The sequence below is a fragment of the Somniosus microcephalus genome, chromosome 3 (assembly GCF_052327205.1).
Source record: "Somniosus microcephalus isolate GS21.2 chromosome 3, FLI_Smic_1.0, whole genome shotgun sequence".
Lineage (NCBI taxonomy): Eukaryota > Metazoa > Chordata > Chondrichthyes > Squaliformes > Somniosidae > Somniosus > Somniosus microcephalus.
The window spans coordinates 159,982,911-160,005,837 of record NC_140989.1 but is presented as its reverse complement, the minus strand read 5'-3'; the positions used below and the strand labels follow the sequence as shown (position 1 = coordinate 160,005,837).

Sequence of the window (22,927 nt, the reverse complement as noted above, 5' to 3'; positions counted from 1 at the left end):
TGGTGTTCCCATGCATCTGCTGCTGGGACAGAGCGAACACTTCGCTCCCAATCACAAACTTTGCTCCGTTGGACCAGCCGCTCTTTCAACGCTAGAGTCATAGAGTTATACAGCACAGAAAGAGGCCCTTTGGCCCATCGTGTCCGCGCTGGCCATCAAGCCCTGTCTATTCTAATCACATTTTCCAGCACTTGGTCCGTAGCCTTGTATGCTATGGTGTTTCAAGTGCTCATCTAAATGCTTCTTAAATGTTGTGAGGGTTCCTGCCTCTACCACCCTTTCAGGCAGTGAGTTCCAGATTCCAACTACTCTCTGGGTGAAAAGGTTTTTCCTCAAATCCCCTCTAAATCTGCTGCCCCTTACCTTGAAACTATGCTCCCTAGTTATTGACCCCACTACTAAGGGGAAAAGTTCCTATCTACCCTATCTATGCCTCTCATAATTTTGTACACCTCAATCAGGTCCCCCCTCAGCCTTCTCTGCTCTAAGGAAAACAACCCCAGCCTGTCCAGCCTCTCTTCATAGCTGAAGCGCTCCAGCCCAGATAATATCCTGGTGAATCTCCTCTGCACCCTCTCCAATGCAATCACATCCTTCCTATAGCGTGGCAACCAGAACTGCACACAGTATTCCAGCTGTGGCTTAACTGGTGTTTTGTATAGCTCCATCATAACCTCCCTGTTCTTGGCTTCATTAGCTGAGGCATAGAATATAAGTATCCCATATGCCTTTTTAACCACCTTACCTACCTGCCCTGCTGCCTTCAGGGATCTGTGTACATTTGTAGGGAAATGGTGTTAGGGAAATTGATGGGATTGAAGGCCGATAAATCCCCAGGGCCTGATAATCTACATCCCAGGGTACTTAGGAAGTGGCCCTAGAAATAGTAGATGCATTGCTGGTCATCTTCCAAAATTCTATAGACTCTGGAACAGTTCCCATGGATTGGAGGATAGCTAATGTTACCCACTATTCAAAAAAGGTGGTAGAAAGAAAACGGGGAATTATAGACCGGTAAGCCTGACATCGGTAGTGGGGAAAATGCTAGAGTCCATTATAAAAGATGTAATAGCAGAGCACTTGGAAAACAGTGACAGGATCGGACAAAGCCAACATGGATTTACAAAAGGTAAATCGTGCTTGACTACTGGAATTTTTTGAGGATGTAACTGGTAGAATAGATAAGGGAGAACCAGTGGATGTGGTGTATTTGGACTTTCAGAAGGCTTTCGATAAGGTCCCGCATAAGAGATTAGTGTGTAAAGTTAAAGCACATGGGATTGGGGGTAAGGTACTGACTTGGATAGAGAACTGGTTGGCAGACAGGAAGCAAAGAGTTGGAATAAACGGGTCTTTTTCTGAGTGGAAGGCAGTGACGAGTGGGGTACTGCAGGGATCGGTGCTAGGACCCCAGCTATTCACAATATATATTAATGATCTAGACAAGGCAACTAGATGTAATATCTCCAAGTTTGCAGATGACACAAAGCTGGGTGGGCATGAGTGCTGTGAGGAGGATGCAGAGAAACTCCAGTATGATTTGGACAGGTTGGGTGATTGGGCAGATGCATGGCAGATGCAGTATAATGTGGATAAATGCGAGGTTATCCACTTTGGTGACAAAAACAGGAAGGCAGATTATTATCTGAACGGCAGTAGATTGGGAGAAGGGAAAGTGCAACGAGACCTGAGTGTCCTTGTGCACCAGTCGCTGAAGGTAAGCATGCAGGTGCAGCAGGCGGTTAAGAAAGCAAATGGTATGTTGGCCTTCGTAGCGAGAGGATTCAAGTACAGGAGCAAGGATGTCTTGCTGCAGTTGTACAGGGCCTTGGTGAGACCACATCTTGAGTATTGTGTGCAGTTTTGGTCGCCTTATCTGAGGAAGGATGTTCTTGCCATGGAGGGAGTGCAGCGAAGATGCACCAGTCTGATACCTGGGATGGCAGGAATGACGTATGAGGAGAGATTGGGTCGATTGGGCTTATACTCGCTGGAGTTTAGAAGAATGAGAGGGGATCTCATTGAAACTTATAAAATTCTAACAGGACTAGACAGACTAGATGCAGGAAGGATGTTCCCGATGGCCGGGGAGTCCAGAACCAGGGGTCACAGTCTAAGGATAAGGGGTAAGCCATTTAGGACAGAGATGAGGAGGAACTTCTTCACCCAGAGAGTGGTGAACCTGTGGAATTCTCTACCACAGAAGGCAGTTGAGGCCAATTCATTAAATATATTCAAGAAGGAGTTAGATATATTTCTTAAGGCTAAGGGGATCAAGGGATATGGGGAGGAAACAAGGACCGGGTACTGAATTTGGATGATCAGCCATGATCTCATTAAATGCTGGAGCAGGCTCAAGGGGCTGAATGGCCTACTCCTGCTCCTATCTTCTATGTTTCTATGCACTCCAAGGTCCCTCTGATCCTCTGTCCTTCCTAAGATCCTATCATTCATTTTGTATTCCCTTGCCTTGTTAGTCCTCCCAAAATGCATCACCTCACACTTTACTGTTGGTTTGGGGGGAGTTTTTCTGGGTTTTCACCCGCCCAGCTGGATGCCACTGCTGCGAGTGGAGGTGAAGCCTTCCATCGCCCGGTTAAGGCAGCTCCGCCTTTTTGAATGACTACCTCACGCTGTCTGTTAATGAAGTGTCAGCAGCGCAGAAGCATGTGGCCTAGCACACCCTACCCTGGGAACAATGTGTGACAGGCAAATGGTACCAACCGCGTCCAATTGAGAAAGAAATAGGGAAGAATAGAATTTTCTTTAAAGTACCACGTGTAAAAATAACTTGTGTTTTTTCCTGATCAGTCCAGGTTTTCAAGCAGTCATTTCCCAGTCGTTTAGCTCAGTGGAAAGGTGGAAAGTGAGAAACTTCCCTTTATTTTCCTCTCACCAATTTGCTACCCTCACCTCCTTGACTGAAAGTGTTGATTGCTTGCTCGGGTATGGTTCCACAGGCACTGGTTGTCCAAGTGGCTATTATTGATACGCAAGACCATCAGTGTTGACAGGCTTTTTCACTGCAGGTGGCATTATAGTTAAGCTACATCCTATTTTCACCTGACATCCAAGCACTTCCACCAGGAGTCAGTGGATCGTAACCTGCACCCCCTACCTGACTTTCCCCTCCGTAATCGAGCAGCACCAAGGCTGGCTGTAGTGACTCTATCACCAACCCCAACTCAGATCAGCTAACTTAACCCAAACCAGAAACTAAAGCTAAACCTGGGGTTAATGGTGGGGCTAAATATTATAAAAATAAACAATGGAGAAAGTTGACACAATTAACTCAGTGAGGATGTGGGGTTAATACATTGAAAGGGCCCTTGCACAGCAGCATGAATTAAATAAAAATCAAGGCTTCATCACCACACCTTAGGAAGGATATATTGGCCTTGGAGGGAGTGCAGCGTAGATTTACCAGAATGATACCCGGACTCCAAGGGTTAAGTTACGAGGAAAGATTACACAAACTAGGGTTGTATGTCCTGGAATTTAAAAGGTTAATGAATGATTTGATTGAAGTTTTCAACATATTAAGGGGAGCAGATAGGGTAGATAGAGAGAAACTATTTCTGCTGGTTGGGGAGTCTAGGACTAGGGGACATAGCCTTAAAAATTAGAGCCAGATCATTCAGGAGTGAAGTTAGGAAACACTTCGACACACAAAGGGCGGTAGAAGTTTGGAATTCACTTCTGCAAACGGCAATTGATGCTAGGTCAATTGTTAATTTTAAATCTGAGATTGATAGATTTCTGTTAACCTGTTGAGTGGTATGGGGCAAAGGCGGGTATATGGAGTTAGGTCACAGATCGGCCATGATCTCATTGAATGGCGGAACAGGCTCGAGGGGCTGAATGGCTACTCCTGTTCCTGTGTTCCTACCAACAAAATTGAAGATCAGGGCTTCACAGGAGGAAAATTAATTAAATAAAGATTGTGGCTGTTCTGGGGGAAAATAAATATCGGAGCCGTTCGGAAGCTGTTTAGCAGGGATGGGAAGATGCGGTATCGATAACCAACTTTTCCCTCTGGGTACCACCGGGGTGGGTGGGCAGCAGTGACTAACGGGTCCATGGTACAGGAATACCAGGGAGGCCAGTGAGCGAGAGAGCAGCAGTGGCAGGCAGAATGGTCCCAAAGCTGGGAGTGGCCATTTACATATATAGAATTTACAGCACAGAAACATGCCATTCAGCCAACTGGTCTATGGCAGCGTTTATGCTCCACATGAGCCTCCTCCCACCCGACTTACTCTCACCCCATTAGCATATCCTTTCTCCCTCATGTACTTATCTGGCTTCCCCTTAAATGCATTTATGCTATTCGCCTCAACTACTCCTTGTGGTAGTTAGTTCCACATTCTAACCACTCTCTGGGTAAATAAGTTTCTCCTGAATTCCTTATTGGATTTATTAATGACTATCTTATATTTATATCTAGTTCTGGTCTACCCCACAAGTGGAAACATCTTCTCTATGTCTACCCTATCACACCCTTTCATAATCTCAGTCTTCTCCCTTCTCTGTTCAATCTTTCCTGATAGTTATAACCTCTTAGTTCTGGTATTAAACTTGTAAATCTTTTTTGCAATTTTTTTTTTAGCGAACTCTGGGGAGGGAAAGGAGACAAAGCAGCAGTGGCAATACTGCCACTAAACAGAAGGTTGGCGAGTGGAACAGGCCCCAGGAGTGGAGCCCACACTACTCAGCAAAACAAACAGGAGCAGGGGCAGCACAAACACACGTTTTCTGTGGACCCTGCAGAAGTACAATGCAATTGCATTTACTTACCTCTAGCAAGATGTCTGCTGTTCTCTGGGAAATACACTGATACAGCGGCACCCTGTGGCAAATATTACGTATTGCAGTTAGAATTGACGTAAAGGGTCAGCGTTCAGTTGACTGAAGGTCACGTAACGTTAGCTGCCATAATGTTATGCTAACAGGTGCAATGCCATTAGAAAGTTGAAACCGCACACCGTTTTCAAGCTATAATGGAAACAAATCATTGGATAAAGAACTCTTATTCACCACAGAGGGTTTCCATCAACAAGAGACTTCGATAATACCAAATTCACATCTATAACGGCAGATAATAGACTATTTTTCTACTCCCTTTCCTTTTCCCTCCTGTCCTGAAGATGTGAGAGGTATGGCAGAGCTGCTGTTTCACAGATAGCAGCCATCCAATGATACCTTGTCCAACGGTCTGCGAGTGGAGGCCCCAGGATTCCTTGTTGGGCCAGGAGGGACCGGACCAAAATTGAAGAGGTTCTTACTTCACTGAGCCTCCTCTGGTCCGATCCCACTTTCCGCCAGCTTTTGCTGGTGGCTCCCAGACGGCACGCCTGGCACCGCGGGTTCAAATTGTGCCGGGCTTCGAATTACATCACCATACCCTGACATTTCAATGTTGATGAGGCGACGGGTGACCGCCACACTCCCGAAAACCTGGGAGGTTAAATCGCAGGGGGTAGGAACATTGCGGGAGCACAGTGCGCTCCTCCATGCTGCCATTTTAATGGGGGGTTGGGGGGGAGGGTGTTAAAATCAGGGCTCATGTTTCTTTATTTTTGTTACCCCTCCAATTCTTCTCACAAAGATGATGACTTGTGCTGTGTACAGCTCTATTCATAGAATAGTACAGCACAGAAGGAGGCCATTTGGCCCATCGAGTCTGCACCGGCTCTTTCGAAGAGCAATCCAGTTAGTCCCACTCCCCTGCTCTTTCCCCATATCCCTGCAATTTTTTTCTCCTCTAAGTATTTATCCAATTCACCTTTGAAGTCTACTATTGAATCTGTATCCACCACCCTATCAGGCAGCGCATTCCAGATACTAACCATTTGTTGCGTAAAAATTTTTTTCCTCGTGTCGCCTCTGGTTCTTTTGTCACTCACCTTAATCTGCGCCCTCTGATTATCGACCCTTCAGCCACTGGAAACAGCTTCTCTTTATTTACTCTTATCTAAACCCTTCATGATTTTAAACACCTCTATCCAATCTCCTCTTAGCCTTCTCTGCTCCAAGGAGAACAACCCCAGCTTCTCCAGTCTATCCACGTAACTGTGATCCCTCATCCCTGGAACCAATCTCTTCTGTACCCTCTCCAAAGCCTTCACGTCCTTCCTAAAGTGTGCTGCCCAGAATTGGACACAATACTCCAGCTGGGGCTGAACTAGTGTTTTATAAAGATTTAGCATAGCTTCCTGGCTTTTGTACTCTATGGGGTCAATTTTAACTCAGGTGCGGGGAATTGTCGGGTTCCCCAAATTTAATGTTTCCCACACGAATCTAAATGGGTCTGTGAGATTGATGCAATTTTAACTCATTTGGCCAATTGATTTCCAACGTGTGGGAACCCTTGCCAATTGAGTATTTCCAGTCAGAAAGTCGCAGAATATGACGTCATCATTGCTGCTGCTTTTAAGGTCCACAGCAAGCCTTGCATCTTCTGCAGGCTTTCAAACTTTACCATTAAGATGGCACGGGAGCCTGCAGGAGCAATGGCCAGCGGGAGGGCAAGAGCTGCCCCAAAATTTGACGAGGCTTCACTCCAGGCATTGCTGGATGATGCTAGGGCCTACAGGGAGGTCCTGTTCCCTGCTTCAGGGAGGAAGAGGCCTCCCAGTCAGACCAAGGCTGTGTGGCTACAGGTGGCTGGGGAAGTCAACTCCTTGGGAGTCACACGGCGCACCTGGATGCAGTGCAGGAAAAGACTCCATGACCTTCATCGCACTGGAAAAGTAAGTATGAAGTTTCCATCACCCTCAATCTGATCCCCATTGCCTTTCCTCACCAGCACTCAGCTTTAGCAATCTCTTCCTCCACATCCCACTTGACACTCACATCCATGCACCCTTAGCCATTCCCTCTCTCTCTATGCTCACATTCACCTAACTATTCGACCATGAAGCCCTCACACTCCCTCTCACTGATGTTTTGAACACAACTGACTACACACAGGGAGGGCTCTTGATCTTGCAACCTCACTCCATCTTTGTCTCCTTCTAAGTATCTATGCTATGCAAGCTCTGCACTCACTCCTTCATTCTCACTCAACCTCCACTTGTCTCCCTCATTGCAGGAAAAGAGAGCTCACAACAGGAGAGAGCGAGCCAGGACAGGAGGAGGGCCACCCTCATTAGCCGGAAGCCGTCCTGGAGATTGTCGGGGCTGACGAGATGCGGAAGTTGGGGAAGGACAGACAGGTGCATCCCTGCAAGCTGGTGACAGAATAGTTTTCCATCTCTCTCATTGGCATTGCATGAGTCGCTGATAATGATTCTGAAGCTACATCATATGGACTTATGATCATCTGCAAAATGCAATGTGCATGTAACCTTGGCATCACATCTCTAACTTTTTCCTTGACTCCCCCACAGGACCATCGAGAGCCCCCGTCCCCAGTGTGCAGGAGGAAGAGCCTGAGATGCCAGACTCCTCAGAGGAATCTGCAACCTCTGAGGGCGCAGCGTCAGCGCAGACACTCACACCTCGGTGGGACCTTCGGGACATAGAGTAGAGTTGTCACCTGGTGTATCACAGCTCACAAGTGAGCATCAGCAGATTGTGGAGACAGGGACAGCAGTGGAGAGTCCTCGTCGGAGGGCGCAGGACTCTGCCAGCTCGGCTCAGCTGCATGTCAACCCTCTGCCTCTGGGTCCATCCGTAAGATCAGAGGTGATGGAACTCCATGCATAGATGCAGGAGTCTCTGGCAGGTTTTGTCTCCAGGGTCGCTGTAAGTGTGGAGCGAATGGAGGAGTCCATAGCGAACATGAGCAGAGCCTTTGTGGAGTCAGTGGTGCATGAACGCATCAACACGGAAAGGATGGCTACCTACGTGGAAATGATTGCTGCCTCCGTGGCAAGGCTGGCTACCGTAGAGGACAGGATGGCTACGGTAGAGGAAAGGAGGGCTACGGTAGAGGAGAGGTGGGCTACGGCCATGGAGGAGGTTAGTCGCCAGGGTATGGAAAAAATGGTGAGTGTTCAGAATAGAATGACATCTCTTAAGGAGCGATGGGCATCTATTGAACAGAGAAACCAGACCTTCATGGAAGTCCTTCTGAGTAGGACTGTCATTGCAGATACAGGTCCCTATGGCCCCCCTGATGTGCAGCAAGGTGCTCTCAAGCCACTTGCAGGCGCGGAGGGGGACCTGACCCATGAGAGGGAGGTTGGTGGCAGACATCAAGGAAGTGGGGGCTCCTCTCCAAGCGCTCACACTTCCATGCCACTGCAGAGCCCTCGGTCAGAGCCCCGCCAGAGTCCACACCCAACTGAGATAGACATCTCAACTCCTGCACAGCCGCAGGAGCAGCAGACTGCTGACGAGCCCTCACAGACTCGCCACCCCAGAGGACGCCCGCCAAAGGCGTCGAGATAGGAGCAGCAGGAAAGTGAGCAAGGGGCCTCCACGTCTGCTGAAGCCACAGGGGAACCACCACGTAGGAGCACGCGTAAGAGGAAAATAAAGCACAAATAGTCACAAGGGTAGTCACTTGGGTGAAATGTGTATTTTGTAAAAATGCCATCAGTTTTGCATAAAAATTCTGATGGCAACTGCTGCAGTTCTGGCGTGTGTCATTTTGCGAATGGGGCTTTCACATTGAGGGCTGAGGATTACTTGCAGCTGTCAGGATGCTGGTGAAATAGCTTGAAATCCGCAGGGTTTGGCCATTGTCGATGCTCAGGTAAGAAGCTGCGAGGCAAAAGAGTTTGATTTGCTAGGCTAAGCAAATCTGGCCAGGATGAATGCGGTCCTTGCATCCCGTGTTCTCTTCTTCTCCTCCTCCTCCTCTTCCTCCACCACCACCGCCACCACTACTACTACTACGGTGCATTATGTAGGAGTCATGGCAATTGCCAGGGTACTTGGCACAAACATGCAAAATCTCCTCCTTGTGGTCACACACCAGCTGAACGTTAAGGGAGTGGAAGCCCTTGCAGTTGACAAAAATACCTAGATTGCGATTGGGTGCCCTAAGGGCCACGTGTGCAATCAATGATGCCCTGCACCCTTGGAAAGTCTGCCAGATGAGCTAATCCAACCGCTCGCGCCGTCACATTTGCACGATTCCTGGTGAAATGGCTGTGATTGTGCGCGAGGACAAAGAGGGCATCGGTTACCTGCATGATGCAAGTGTGTGCGGCCGACTGGGAGATGCCGCTGATGTCTGCTGATGATCCCTGGAATGAGCCTGAGGCAAAAAAGTTGAGTGCGATGGTGACTTTGATGGCCACTGGTAAGGAGTGTCCACCTGGTCCTCTGGGCAGCAGGTCTTGCTGTATCATTGCGCAGATGTCAGTCACTACCTGTCGCGAAAGTCGGAGCCACCTTTGGCACTGCTGCTCAGCCATGTTGAGGTAGCTGACCCTGGTCTGCAGACCCTGTTTGGGGGGTATCTCCTGCGTCGACGGGCTTCCATGCGCTGGTGGTGGGGTGGGATTGGGGAGATCAATGTTGAGAATAAGAGTAAATAAGAGAGAGAGAGAGAGAGAGTCAGTATTTGAATTTCAGGAACCTGGGGCTAAATTTTTACACCTCTTTTAACATGGAAGTCTTTTAGTACAACTGATCTTTGTCCATGTTACTATTTTATAAGGAGCCGGACTGCACACATTTGCTGTGTCATTATTGCCAATCCTGTCTTCCATTTCAGCTGGCACATTCTGGCATCACACTTTTTGATTTGCTAATTTTTTCCTTCCCTACTATACAGCCCCAGTACAATTCTCCTCTGATCCACCATTGCTCCATATAGGCTGGCATCTCCGCCCCTCTCTCTCTCTCTCTCTCTCTCTCCCATTATAACACAGCAGTCCTGCTGCAGCTGCCCTGGCACTTGACTTTGCGTCATTCCCCTGCAGTGAATAAGCCGTCACCATTGTAGCATACGCCATTCTCATTGTAACATTCTGTTCAAATGTTCAGCTCATCAAACCCAAAGACGCAGAATCAATACCATTGCAGCTTTCAGAGTGCTTCACAACTTTAACAAAAGTATATATTTTTATGCTGCACTTCCATTCTCCGTCATTTGTACATTAAAGAAATTGAATTGAATAAGTGTTTTATATATATTACATTTCTCTTCTTCTTAGGCAGTCCCTTGGAACCGAGGATGACTTGCTTCCACGTTAAAAATGAGTTCTCAGGTGACTGATGAGTCCAATGCGGGACCTACAGTCTCTGTCACAGGTGGGGCAGACAGTGGTTGAAGGGGCGGGTGGGTGGGGTGCTTGTGTTGACGTGCGCTCCTTCTGCTGTTTGCGCTTGGCTTCCGCTTGCTCCTGGTGAAAAGACTCGAGGTATTCGGCACTTTGAGCAGTCTTGGGCCACGGATTCCCAGGTGTCGGAAGGGATGTTGCACTTTTTCAAGGAGGCTTTGAGGGTGTCCTTGAAGCGTTTCCTCTGCCCACCTGGGGCTCTCCTGCCGTGTCAGAGCTCAGAGTAGAGCGCTTGTTTTGGGAGTCTCGTATCGGGCATGCGGACGATGTGGCCCGTCCACCGGAGCTGATCGAACGTGGTCAAAGCTTCGATGCTGGGGATGTTGGCCTGAGTGAGAACATATATTATCATAATATTACGTTTAACACCTTCTTAAAAACAATCCACTGCAGAAAAACGTCAGATCATAATGAATTAGCCCTACAAAATTCTGTAAGCAAGTTGATCGAAACGGAGAAGGTTTTAAGGCAAAATATACCTGTCCTTATAAAATACTATATCATCCAACCTACTGTGACTGATGGCGTAGAACTGGTATTTACTTGTTTTGTTGAAGAAGTTTCGGGTTTCTGGTTAAAACTAGTTTACTTGAAGATTTAATTGATTTCTGATATGGTTATGGGACTTTGTATATTGTGGTGTTATTTGGAATTTCTGCCACATATCTGTGCCCATCACACATAAGATCATAAGAAGTAGGAGCAGGAGTAGGCCATACGGCCCCTCGGGCCTGCTCCGCCATTCAATAGGATCATAGCTGATCCGAATCTAGACTCACATCCACTTCCCTGCTCTCTCCCCGTAACCCCTTATTCCCTTATCAGCTAGGAAACTGTCTATCTCCGTTTTAAATTTATTTAATGTCGCAGCTTCTGTAACATTTGCATATTGATTTATCATTGGCCCGCAGGCATCTGCAAGGAATACCTATTATATTCACGTGATCACATGCTGAGTTGTCATTGGCCTGCAGGCATCTGTCAGGACTGCTATTGTTTTGGAGGACCCAGGGGCCCTGACTCCATCTTGTCCACACGGTGCTGTACTGATATGAGTAAGCACAGACCTGATGCTTCATTAAAAGAGTTTACATTGTAATACTCTGTTGTCCTGAAATTTATTATTTTTGTACAAAGTGTTCAAAACAAGACAGCTTCCATAGCTCTCTGAGGTAGCAAATTCCATAGATTTACTACCCTCTGAGTGAAGAAGTTTCTCCTCATCTCAGTTTTGAAAGGGCAGCCCCTTATTCTAAGATTATGCCCCCTAGTTCTAGTCTCACCCATCAGTGGAAACATCCTCCCCCGCATCCACCCGATCAAGCCCCCTCACAATCTTATATGTTTCGATAAGATCACCTCTCATTCTTCTGAATTCCAATGAGTAGAGGCCCAACTTACTCAACCTTTCCTCATAAGTCAACCCCCTCATCTCCGGAATCAACCGAGTGAACCTTCTCTGAACTGCCTCGAGAGCAAGTATATCCTTAAATATGGAAACCAAAACTGTATGCAGTATTCCAGGTGTGGCCTCACCAGTACCCTGTATAACTGCAGCAAGACTTCCCTGCTTTTATACTCCATCCCCCTTGCAATAAAAGCCAAGATTCCATTGGCCTTCCTGATCACCTGCTGTACCTGCATACTAACCTTCTGTGTTTCATGCACCAGGACCCCCAGATCCCTTTGTACTGTAGCACTTTGCAGTTTCTCTCCATTTAGATAATAACTTGCTCTTTGATTTTTTCTGCCAAAGTGCATAACCTCACACTTTCCAACATTATATTCCATCTGCCAAATTTCTGCCCACTCACTTAGCCTGTCTATGTCCTTTTGCAGGTTTTTTATGTCCTCCTCACTCACTGCTTTCCCTCCCATCTTTGTATCATCGGCAATCTTGGATACGTTGTACTCGGTCCCTTCCTCCAAATCGTTAATATAGATTGTAAAGAGTTGGGGTCCCAGCACTGACCCCTGCGGAACACCACTAGTTACTGATTGCCAACCCGAGAATGAACCATTTATCACAACTCTCTGTTTTCTGTTAGATAGCCAATCTTCCACCCATGCCAGTATATTACCCCCAATCCCGTGATTTTTTATCTTGTGCAGTAATCTTTTGTGTGGCACCTTGTCAAATGCCTTTTGGAAGTCCAAATACACCACATCCACTGGTTCCCCTTTATCCACCCTGTTTGTTACGTCCTCAAAGAATTTGAGCAAATTTGTCAAACATGACTTCCCCGTCGTAAAACCATGCTGACTCTGTCCGATTAAATTATGCTTATCCAAATGTCCTGTTACTGCTTCCTTAATTATGGACTCCAACAGTTTACCAACCACAGATGTTAGGCTAACTGGCCTATAGTTTCCAGCCTTTTGTCTGCCTCCCTTTTTAAATAAGGGCATTACATTAGCAGTTTTCCAATCTGCTGGGACCTTTCCTGAATCCAGGGAGTTTTGGAAAATTACCACCAATGCATCCGCAATCCCTACCGCTACTTCTCTCAAGACCCTAGGATGTAAGCCATCAGGTCCAGGGGATTTATCCGCCTTTAGTCCCATTATCTCACCGAGTACCACCTCCTTAGTGATTTTAATCGTGTTTAGCTCCTCCCCCCGCATAGCTTCCTGTTTGTCCAGTGTTGGGATATTTTTAGTGTCCTCTACTGTAAAGACTGATGCAAAATATTTGTTCAGCGTTTTTGCCATCTCCATGTTCCCCACCACTAATTTCCCGGCTTCATCCTCTAAGGGACCAACATTCACTTTAGCCACCCTTTTTCTTTTTATATAACTGTAGAAACTCTTGCTATCTGTTTTTATATTTTTTGCTAGTTTACTTTCATAATCTATCTTCCCTTTCTTAATTAATCTTTTAGTTATTCTTTGCTGGCTTTTAAATGCTTCCCAATCTTCTATCCTCCCACTAGATTTGGCTACTTTATATGCCCTTGTTTTCAGTTGGATACTATCCTTTATTACTTTACTTAGCCACGGATGGCTGTCTTTTCTTTTACGTCCCTTTTTCCTCACTGGAATATATTTTTCTTGAAAGTTGTGAAATATCTCCTTGAATGTACACCACTGCTCATGTACCATCTTACACTTTAATCTATTTTCCCAGTCCACTTTAGTCAACTCTGCTCTCATATCTTCATAGTCTCCTTTATTTAAGCTTAGTACGCTGGTTTGAGATCCAACTCTCTCACCCTCCAACTGAATTTGGAATTCAACCATGTTATGGTCACTCATTCCAAGGGGATCCTTTGCTAGGACATTTTTTATTAATCCTGTCTCATTACACAGGACCAGATCTAAGATTGGTTCAGTTACATACTGCTCAAGGAACCCGTCCCTAATGCACTCTATGAACTTCAGGTGTCACCCTGTCACACATGCAAATTTCTGCTTCACACTAAATAAAGTATGACGAGAGCCATACATTTGAAATGTGCAGGGAAGCAATCCAGTAATTGAAAATACCTTATTGACACAGAAGTCCGAGGCCTCAATTTTAATGCCCCCCCCACAGATGAAAGAGGGTCTGGTGGGTTAAAATACTGGGATCGAGCAATCCAGCCTCATTCCTGGCTACCATAATATTTACGGCAGCGATTCGGGCCCAGGACAAGGCTCCCGCTAAAATCAGGCGAGGGCCTACTTAACATGGAAAAGTCGCGGCCTGATGAGGTCACCGGCGGCATGACTTATTTTTAACCTTAACACTGGGGATGTCTCGCGCTGTCTGTTGTCCGGCAACAGCAACACGGTCAGAAGAGACCCAGGTCATTTTTAGAACTTTGTCTGTTTTTAAGCTCCTTGTGGGCCAGGAGGAGCAAGTGCAACCCCCCAGGCCTTACAAAGAGGCCTTCGGCCTCCCCCAGCCCTGATCGCAGCCCCAAACTTTCACTCTTTCCTTTCCCCCCCCCCCCCACCCCAACAACCCCCCCTTCCCAAATGCGGCCCGGAGCCTCTCACTCCACCTGACTGCCGGGGTCTGTTGCCACGTGTCCCCGGCTGCGGACTCGTGCTGCTCATTTGCACACCCGCTCACCGGCCAGGCAGTCAGTCTATCCGGCTGTTGGGCGGGCACCTGCAGTGGTTTATTTAAATAAGGCCCTGCCGTTCAGATCACTCAGAATGCATTGTGCAGCACTGCAGTCACGTCCTATCCATAACCACATCATTGCCCAACACCCTCTAAGGTTACCAGTCCTGAAGCAGACTGAAACAGCTGCTGGTTATGATGTCAGCTCTGGTTTTCTATGTTGTTAGTCCCACTTGGTTGACCAAACCACTTGGGGAAGCAGAGTTTGGTCAGGCTGGTCCCAGACTGACGTAAAACTGTTCTGGTAACCATTACAGAATGCCTTCCAGAAAGGGTTTTAAAATTGGTAACCCAATCCCCATCATTTTGAAAAGCCAATATATTTTTGATGGGGCGGGTTATTAAATTAACCATTACATTAAAATTCCTAATATCATACCTGGATGCACTATGGCTGGCTATAAGATATGATTTCTGCTACACTGATGAAGCTGACTGGGTAGCTCTTGATGGACCGAGTCAGGATATCATTAAAATCTTTATCATGAGTGAAATATAAATTATTTGATAACTGTGTATAATATTCTTACCCCACCTATTTAAGGTTATCAATACAATATTTCTGTTATTACATTTTCTGAGTGAATTTGAAGGGCTGATAGTTCACTAATTCTGCTGAGGTTATAAGGCCTCTGACCAGAAACTCCTGAGTATTAACTTGAAATGAATCTGCCCCATGGAGATGGGTTGAACATTAGCTTTCTTCCACACAGAGATTCTCTGTATCTCTCCGTCTCCAATTGTTTCTCACTCTTTGGCCTCGATATTAAACCCCCCATGACCGGTGGGGTGGGGGGTGTTAAAGACTTTAATATGGGGAACACGCCGCAAACGTGCCCACCGTCTTTTTTACGGTGGCGGATATCGGGGCGTATCGTGGGGAGGCGGAACACTTCATTAACATTTAAATCGAGCTGCCGCAGTGCAATCGTGATCCCGATTTAAAATTCACTGCTGCTGCACATGTTTCCCAGGGGTCGGGAAACCCGGCAGCAAAAGAGAGGCGGGGAGCTGCCAGCTCCACAAGCTAAGTGCCATTTCCAGCACTCCTTGTGGGCCAGGAGGAGCAGGAGTGCCTCCCCATACACTCAAGGAAGCCTTGGGCCTCCCCCCGCCCCGGTGGCCTCTCTCCCTCCCTCCAGCCCTGATCTCTCTCCCCTGCTGCGATGACCAGTTTCACCCCCCCTCCCCTTCCATTTGCCTCCTGCCTCTGGGTTTTTCCCCTCCTGGCAGTCGGCCAGGCTGTCAATTTGGCCAGCTGACGGGTGGGAAACAGAACAATGAAGTCCTGCCGTTGTGTTCTCCAAGACCTCACTACTTCGGCCTCCCCGCCTCCCTGTAAATACCGCGGCCTTTATCTCTCTTCCCTGTAAGTTGTTAATCCCGCTACCTCCTCTGTTATCCTGAATGCCTCCCACACATGTTCCTTCAGAAGCTGAGTGAGCCGGGGCCTCGTCATGCAGTGCAGGGTTGTGGGGGGGGGGGGGGAATACAGGTCAGGCAGAGCAGTGAATAGCCTCGGACCCTGTCATGGGATTTGATTACAGACTGATTCTGATGAAGAATAGAAATGCAGAGCCACGGGGGGGAGCGGGTGGGGGGGGAGTCCCTGGTGAGGTGACCAGGGTCAGATCCAGTGCTGCCAGCTGCTGTGAGACCAGGAGATTGTAACTCAGTCCGTGTCATTGTTATTTTTTCTTCCTGTGATTTCCCACAACGTGGTGGATGAATAGGTTTTTCTGAGAGAACAAAGAAGCAGATATTTGATGTAAGCTTTCGCTGTTGGCTTCACTTGGCGCTTATTGCTCCACCTGCCCCTTTTTCACAACAGACTTAATGACACAGACAAAAATGAGGGAACCCAATATTTTGAATAATGTATAGATTGTACTGGGGCAGTTCGGAGTGGTGTTGGGTTGGCATGCTCATGGTGTAATGTCAGGCTTGTGTTTCTGATTTCCCGCTCTGCCAACTGCCTATGTTCAAATGGAATTGTGGGAGAAGGTACACAGTAGAGTCGAGGCACTTCTTTAGAAGTGAAAGCCAAGTGCCCGCTGTCCCTGTATACTCGGCAACTGGTTAAGAAGTGCCGCTGGCAGGTACCTGCCATGGACTGTCTGGTCTTTGTGTTCAGGACTGCTGGATGGTTGTTAAAAGAAGACTTTTTTTTAAACCTAATTTTTTTTTCATTTTATTGTTCACTTCAACTGTAAGTCACCTTCTATACGGGGGTGGGGGGGACACTTGCACAATATATACAAGTTGTGTGATGAGGAGCTCTGGGACATAATCTGAATCCCACAAGAGGGCTAACCACCCAGGAGATGGTCAGTGGCAGGGTTGGTCAACCTCAGAAGTATATGTATATATGTCTGCTGCAGCTACAAGGCTTTTGCAATGACTTCTTCTAATGTTACAAGATGTATTTATAATTAATTTACCATTCAAAACTAGAGCTCTGTTGTAGTTCAGCAACAATCTTTGTGGTCTAGGTACTGACACTGGTAGTATCGGAATCCACAATGGTATGAGTGCAGGGATTGAAGTGTATTTCTGGAGTGCTAGTTTCTAGAGAGGCATGTGTGTTCTAATTGAAATCTAATTCCATTAGTTGATGCCCAATGAAAAACAATTATTTCTCCTTAGAGACCTTTGTTCCCCCTTTTCCTATGCATCTTTTTAATTTCCACTAAACCGTACCATTTCAAACAAAGAGATTCGACAGATGGAGGGGGGGTAATTTTAACCTAATCCGCTCGTTGGGAAACTGATGGGATCGGGTGCAATGCTGCTCTTACACCCTGCCCGACTTTACACTCCATTGAAGTCGGTGGATTTCAAAAGGGAAAGTCTTGCTTGACCAACCACATTGGATTTTTTGAAGAGGTAACAGAGAGAGTAGACAAGAGTAATGCAGTAGATGTAATTTATCTTGATTTTCAAAAGGCCTTCGATAAGGTATCACATAATAGACTAATGAACAAGGTCAGAGAATGCGGAGTCAGGGGACAAGTAGCAGATTGGATAGCGAGCTGGCTTCAAGACAGAAAGCAGAGAGATGGGGTAAAGGGTAGCTATTCAGAGTGGCAGAAGGTGGGTAGTGTAGTTCCACGAGGATCAGTGCTGGGACCACTGTTGTTCACAATTTACATTAACAATTTAGACTTTGGAATCAAAAACACAATTTCTAAATTTGCAGATGACACCAAATTGGGGGGGTTAGTCAATACTGAGGAGGACTGCAACAAATTACAGGAGGACATTAATAAACTTGCAGAATGGGCGACTAATTGGCAAATGAAGTTCAACACAAATAAATGTGCCAGCCTTCAGCAATGCTTTGTGCAGACTTGTTTTAAGGACTGAGCAAATTGGAAGACGATAGAAATAGTGCTCCGTGCCCAGTCCAGACTCGTTACACTGACACTATTCCAGCATGGCCAATGTATCTCGTGCATTAGTCGGAGTCTGCTGTGGTATTCACTGCAACCTCACATCGGGCCCATTGGGTAAGTGTTTTTCCAAACAAAATTACAAACATGTTGGTGTGTACTGGATACTATACAGTCCCCTCATCACAAACTCAAGGCCTGTATCTGAAAATGTAAAGTCAGCTGTGAGTCGGTAAACTTTTGCAATCAATGTTTCTGTGATCATTTAATGTAGTAATCACAGAAGCCTATTTACAAGTGTCTTGTTTGCAAGACAATTTTGGGGGCGATTTGAACCCCACTCGCTGAGCAGAAACCTGGCGGGTGGGCAATTACAATCGCCCTGGCTCTTACCTGTTCAAAAACCACCATGATCACAACATTTGCAATTTTAACCTGCTCTCCTGAGCAGGCAGCAAAGCCAACGGGGTCCTTCTTTACATATTCATGTTGCGGCCCGATGACATCATTGAGACCTGTAATGATATCAGCAAATAGTGATGTTATTTGCCTGTTTGATTATCATGTCTTACCAGCATAGTTGCCTGATTGATTACTTATGCCTGACCAGCAGAGGTCATGTGACAGAGACAAGCAGTTTGGTTTAGTTTCGGTTGCGTTCTAGATGCATCACTAGCATGATGTCTCCTGTAAAGCTGTTATAAAGAGTTGAACAGACTTTAGATTAAAAGACATTGGCCTAGAAATTGAGTTTGCGCTGCGCCGGGGCTTAACGCCGGAAATTTAGCGGCGGTGCTAAGTTGCGCTGTGCGCGCCAAAAATTCAGTAGCGCCGCGCCCAAACGGCTGCCGGCGCTACTGAAGGCTGTTTGCGCCTGAAAACTGGCGCTACGCGCCGCATTGCGGCGCTATTCCGGCGCTGCGGCGCCCGATGCAGTGCGGCAGGCTCGGGAAGTGCAGGCCTCCTCCTTCAGTTAAGGAGGAGCTGCCTGCACCCGCCCGCTGGCCGGTTAAATCGCCACAAAAATGAGCCCGGCACCTCGGGGAAGTGCCGGGCTCGCAGCCGAGAAGCATCTGTTCCGCGGGGGGGGGGGTGGGGGAGTCCGGGGAGGGAGGTGCGGGCAGGCGGCCGGCGGGAAAGCGGTCGGCCGCCGCTCCACCTTTATGCGCCGGCGCAAAGTCGTGTAAGACTCTGTTGCCAGAGTCTTAGTTGCGGCTGCCACGGGCGAGGCGGCCGCAACTGAATTTCGGCGCTGGGGCCCGTCACCACAGCAACCGGGACGCTGCGCACACCGATGACGTCATCGGTGCCGGCGCAGCGCTACCGGTGTAACGCCGATGTTGGGCCCTAGTCAATTTCAAAACCGGCTGTAAGTCCAGCGCAATGCCCTCTAGCGCCGCAAAATGGGCGCTAAGCCCACTCAATTTCTAGGCCATTCTCTTTCATAAATGTCTCGTCATTGAACCCACAAAGAAATCAATACATGGTGTCAGAAGTGATTGAAAGAGATGAAGAGGAAAAATCTGAAGTTAAATCAGCTCTCCACAGATTAGCAAGCCAAAAGAGAACATCGTTACTTACCATTAGAGAATAGCTAACGAAGTGAAAAATGGAAGGTTTACTCCCACCGGCGAAGCTTCAGTTGACAGGTAATGTGGCTGAAAATTGGAGGAGATTCAAACAACGTTTGGAATTGTATTTATCAGCAATCGGAGCTGACGAGAAAAGTAATAAAAGGAAATCGTCACTGTTCTTACATGTCGTGGGCGATGAAGCGCTGGAGGTGTATAATAACTTCACATTCGCTGCTGATGGAGACAAAATGAAGCTAGATAAAATAATGGAACAGTTTGAGGCCTACTGCATACCTAAAAGTAATGTGACGTTTGAGAGGCACAGATTTTTCACGTGTACAGAAAATGGGAGAGACTATTGATCAGTATGTGACTGAACTGAGAAACTGAAGCAAAACATGTGAATTTGGGGGACTGACAGACTCGCTGATAAAAGACAGACTGGTATGTGGTATTCCAGATAATGGTCTAAGGGAAAGACTGCTAAGAGAGCAAGATCTAGACCTGGGAAAAGCCATAGCACTGTGTAAGGCTACAGAGACTGTGAAGTCGCAGGCAAAGGAGCTGTTCAGTGACAATAGCTGCAACGTGGATGCAGTGAGAATGAATGGACATAAACCGTTTAACAAAAAGAGCGCCAATGTGAAAAAAGAGGCGTGGCCAGCGAACGAAAATGAAAGGGACAATCGAAAGACATGTAGTCAATGCGGTACACAGCATCCACCAAAAAAGTGTCCAGCATAGTTACAACAAAAACAACCATTATGCCCGTTGCTGTAAGAACCAAGCGCAACAAAGCAAGGTCCATGCAGTAGATGAAAGCGAGATAGAGGAGTTCTATGTGGATGTCGTGTCTGAAAACAAAAAAGAAGAGACTGGATGTTGACACTAAAAGTGAATGACATACACATTCCATTTAAATTGGATACTGGAGCACAAGTTAATGTGATATCAGAGACTGATTTTAAGAAAATTAGACTCAGACCAAAGATACATGGAATAAAAGTGAAAGTGACAGGATTCTCAGGTACTGATATACCAGTGAAAGGAAGATGCATTGTCAAAGTGACACACAAGGACAGAGAGCACACGCTAGCATTAATCGTGGTGCCAAAGGATGTGCAAGCCATACTAGGTTTAAAAGCCTGTGAGAGACTGAACCTGGTAAAGAGAGTCCTCATTGTGGAAAGCGAAGGAGAGACAGTCTATGATGAACTGAATGTTGCGTACACACCGGGTAAGCTGATGTATACAGCAGACACGTTGTCCAGAGCTGTTGACCCAGGAGAGCCCGCAAACACAGTGAAAAGACTGATGTACAAGGCAAAAGACAGTGGATCTGACTTCTACCAGAGCATGCTTGTATACCGCACAACGCCGCTCGAGTGTGGTATGTCACCAGCCCAACTCCTGATGGGACGTCGGCTAAGGTCAAACCTACCCATTCCAGAGAACCTCCTGAAAACAAAAGAGGGGGAGAAAGTGAGGAAGTTCAAAGAACAACAGAAAGAAAAGCAAAAGTACTACTATGATAGAGGAACACAAAACCTACCTGAACTCCACACTGGTGACCAAGTAAGGTTCAAAGACAAAACAAACATATGGACTCAGAAGGGAACTGTCCTGAGTGAAGTTCAACCAAGATCATACACCATTCAGACAGATGTGGGTGCTGTTCTGAGAAGAAATCGTCGAGATCTTCTCATGGGACCAGCCACAGCAGGTCAAGAGACTGATACTGTTGCACAACCTGATCACACAGCTGAGAAACCATCATCTGAGGCAACAACTCAGATTCAAGGACAATCAATCAGAAAATCCTCAAGACACGTGAAGCCTCCTGAGAGACTCATTGAGTAAATTTAAGGACTATTGTTATAGAAGGAAGTAATGTTATCTTATTCTTCAAGTTCTAGTGTATTTACATATTTCATGTGAACACACAAAGCAAGGTTAAAAAACCTTGATAATGATAATGTAAGTTCATTAAGTGTTACAGTTAAAATGCAGATTAATACAAAGAAAACATGTTGTTAGTTAAAAGTAAAATACTTTTGTTTTAAGAAAAGGAGATGTAGTGATATCAGCAAATAGTGATGTTATTTGCCTGTTTGATTATCATGTCTTACCAGCATAGTTGCCTGATTGATTACTTATGCCTGATCAGCAGAGGTCATGTGACAGAGACAAGCAGTTTGGTTTAGTTTCGGTTTTGTTCTAGATGCATCACTAGCATGATGTCTCCTGTAAAGCTGTTATAAAGAGTTGAACAGACTTTAGATTAAAAGACATTCTCTTTCATAAATGTCTTGTCATTGAACCCACAAAGAAATCAATGCAAGACCCAACTGTAATTTTAACTCCGGTATGAGCGGGGAATCCATCTGGAGTTAAAATCAAGGCTATTTATGTTGGCCAAGTACATGAAGAAAGCACCAGCTGTGGACTTGCGGATTTGTGTCAGCATAGCTCAGTTGGTGGCACTTTTCCTGATACTGTCCAAAATCCTTTACACAAGCTCACATTCAAAGTATGTTGCGCTTATCTATAGAGCGTGTTCAGTGAAGGTGACTAAATCCTGAATGAATGATGTGTTCTCCACAGTTACATTTGCAACTGTTGTTGACGTCAAGCTGGGAGAGTGTGTTTCTGGTCTGGTGCAGGGAAATAGAGATAAACCTAGATATTCAGGAATCATTATAACCTCTGAAGGCCTTCTTCTCTCAGCCGACACATGGTTTAAAAAGGAGAAATACAGAGAAAATAGCTGAAAATAAAACAAAAATGTATATTGAGCTCTGCATTAAAAAGGCTGCCTGCAGAACTTAAAGGGGCGGTAAAATACAGCCTGGACTGATAAATGAAGAGGCAAACCTCTAGGTTAAATAGAATGCATAGTTTGATTTGGTTCAGTTTTGTTCTCTGGATTTCAATTTCCTGTGGAGCTGAGAAGCTGAGGTCAAATAAGGGGTGTCAGTGAGTCAAACTAAGTACCCATTTTTTTACTTCAGATCTTAGTAATACCCGCTTACACCATTTATTAACAAATACACTGCTTGGGGACTATCCTCTGCTCTCAACAATTATTGAAATTTGTTTACTGTAATGAGTTTTCAAGACACCAGGCAACCAGAAGTAGCTCCTCGGTGACACCAGGCAACCAGAAGTAGCTCCTCAGTGACACCAGGCAACCAGAAGTAGCTCCTCGGTGACACCAAGCAACCAGAAGTAGCTCCTCAGTGACACCAGGCAACCAGAAGTAGCTCCTCGGTGACACCGGGCAACCAGAAGTAGCTCCTCGGTGACACCGGGCAACCAGAAGTAGCTCCTCGGTGACACCGGGCAACCAGAAGTAGCTCCTCGGTGACACCGGGCAACCAGAAGTAGCTCCTCGGTGACACCGGGCAACCAGAAGTAGCTCCTCGGTGACACCGGGCAACCAGAAGTAGCTCCTCGGTGACACCGGGCAACCAGAAGTAGCTCTTCGGTGACACCGGGCAACCAGAAGTAGCTCCTCGGTGACACCAGGCAACCAGAAGTAGCTCCTCGGTGACACCAGGCAACCAGAGCAGCAAATAATAGCAAACGGCTGTCAGCCACTCGGTATGG

General features: G+C 46.6%; 1 protein-coding gene across 2 annotated transcripts in view; it reads left to right on the top strand.

Moving 5' to 3' along the window:
* The window catches only part of dtd1 (D-aminoacyl-tRNA deacylase 1), a 291,913-nt gene that overhangs the window by 245,463 nt on the left and 23,523 nt on the right, over positions 1–22,927 (top strand). The gene's annotated exons all lie outside the window — the stretch shown is intronic.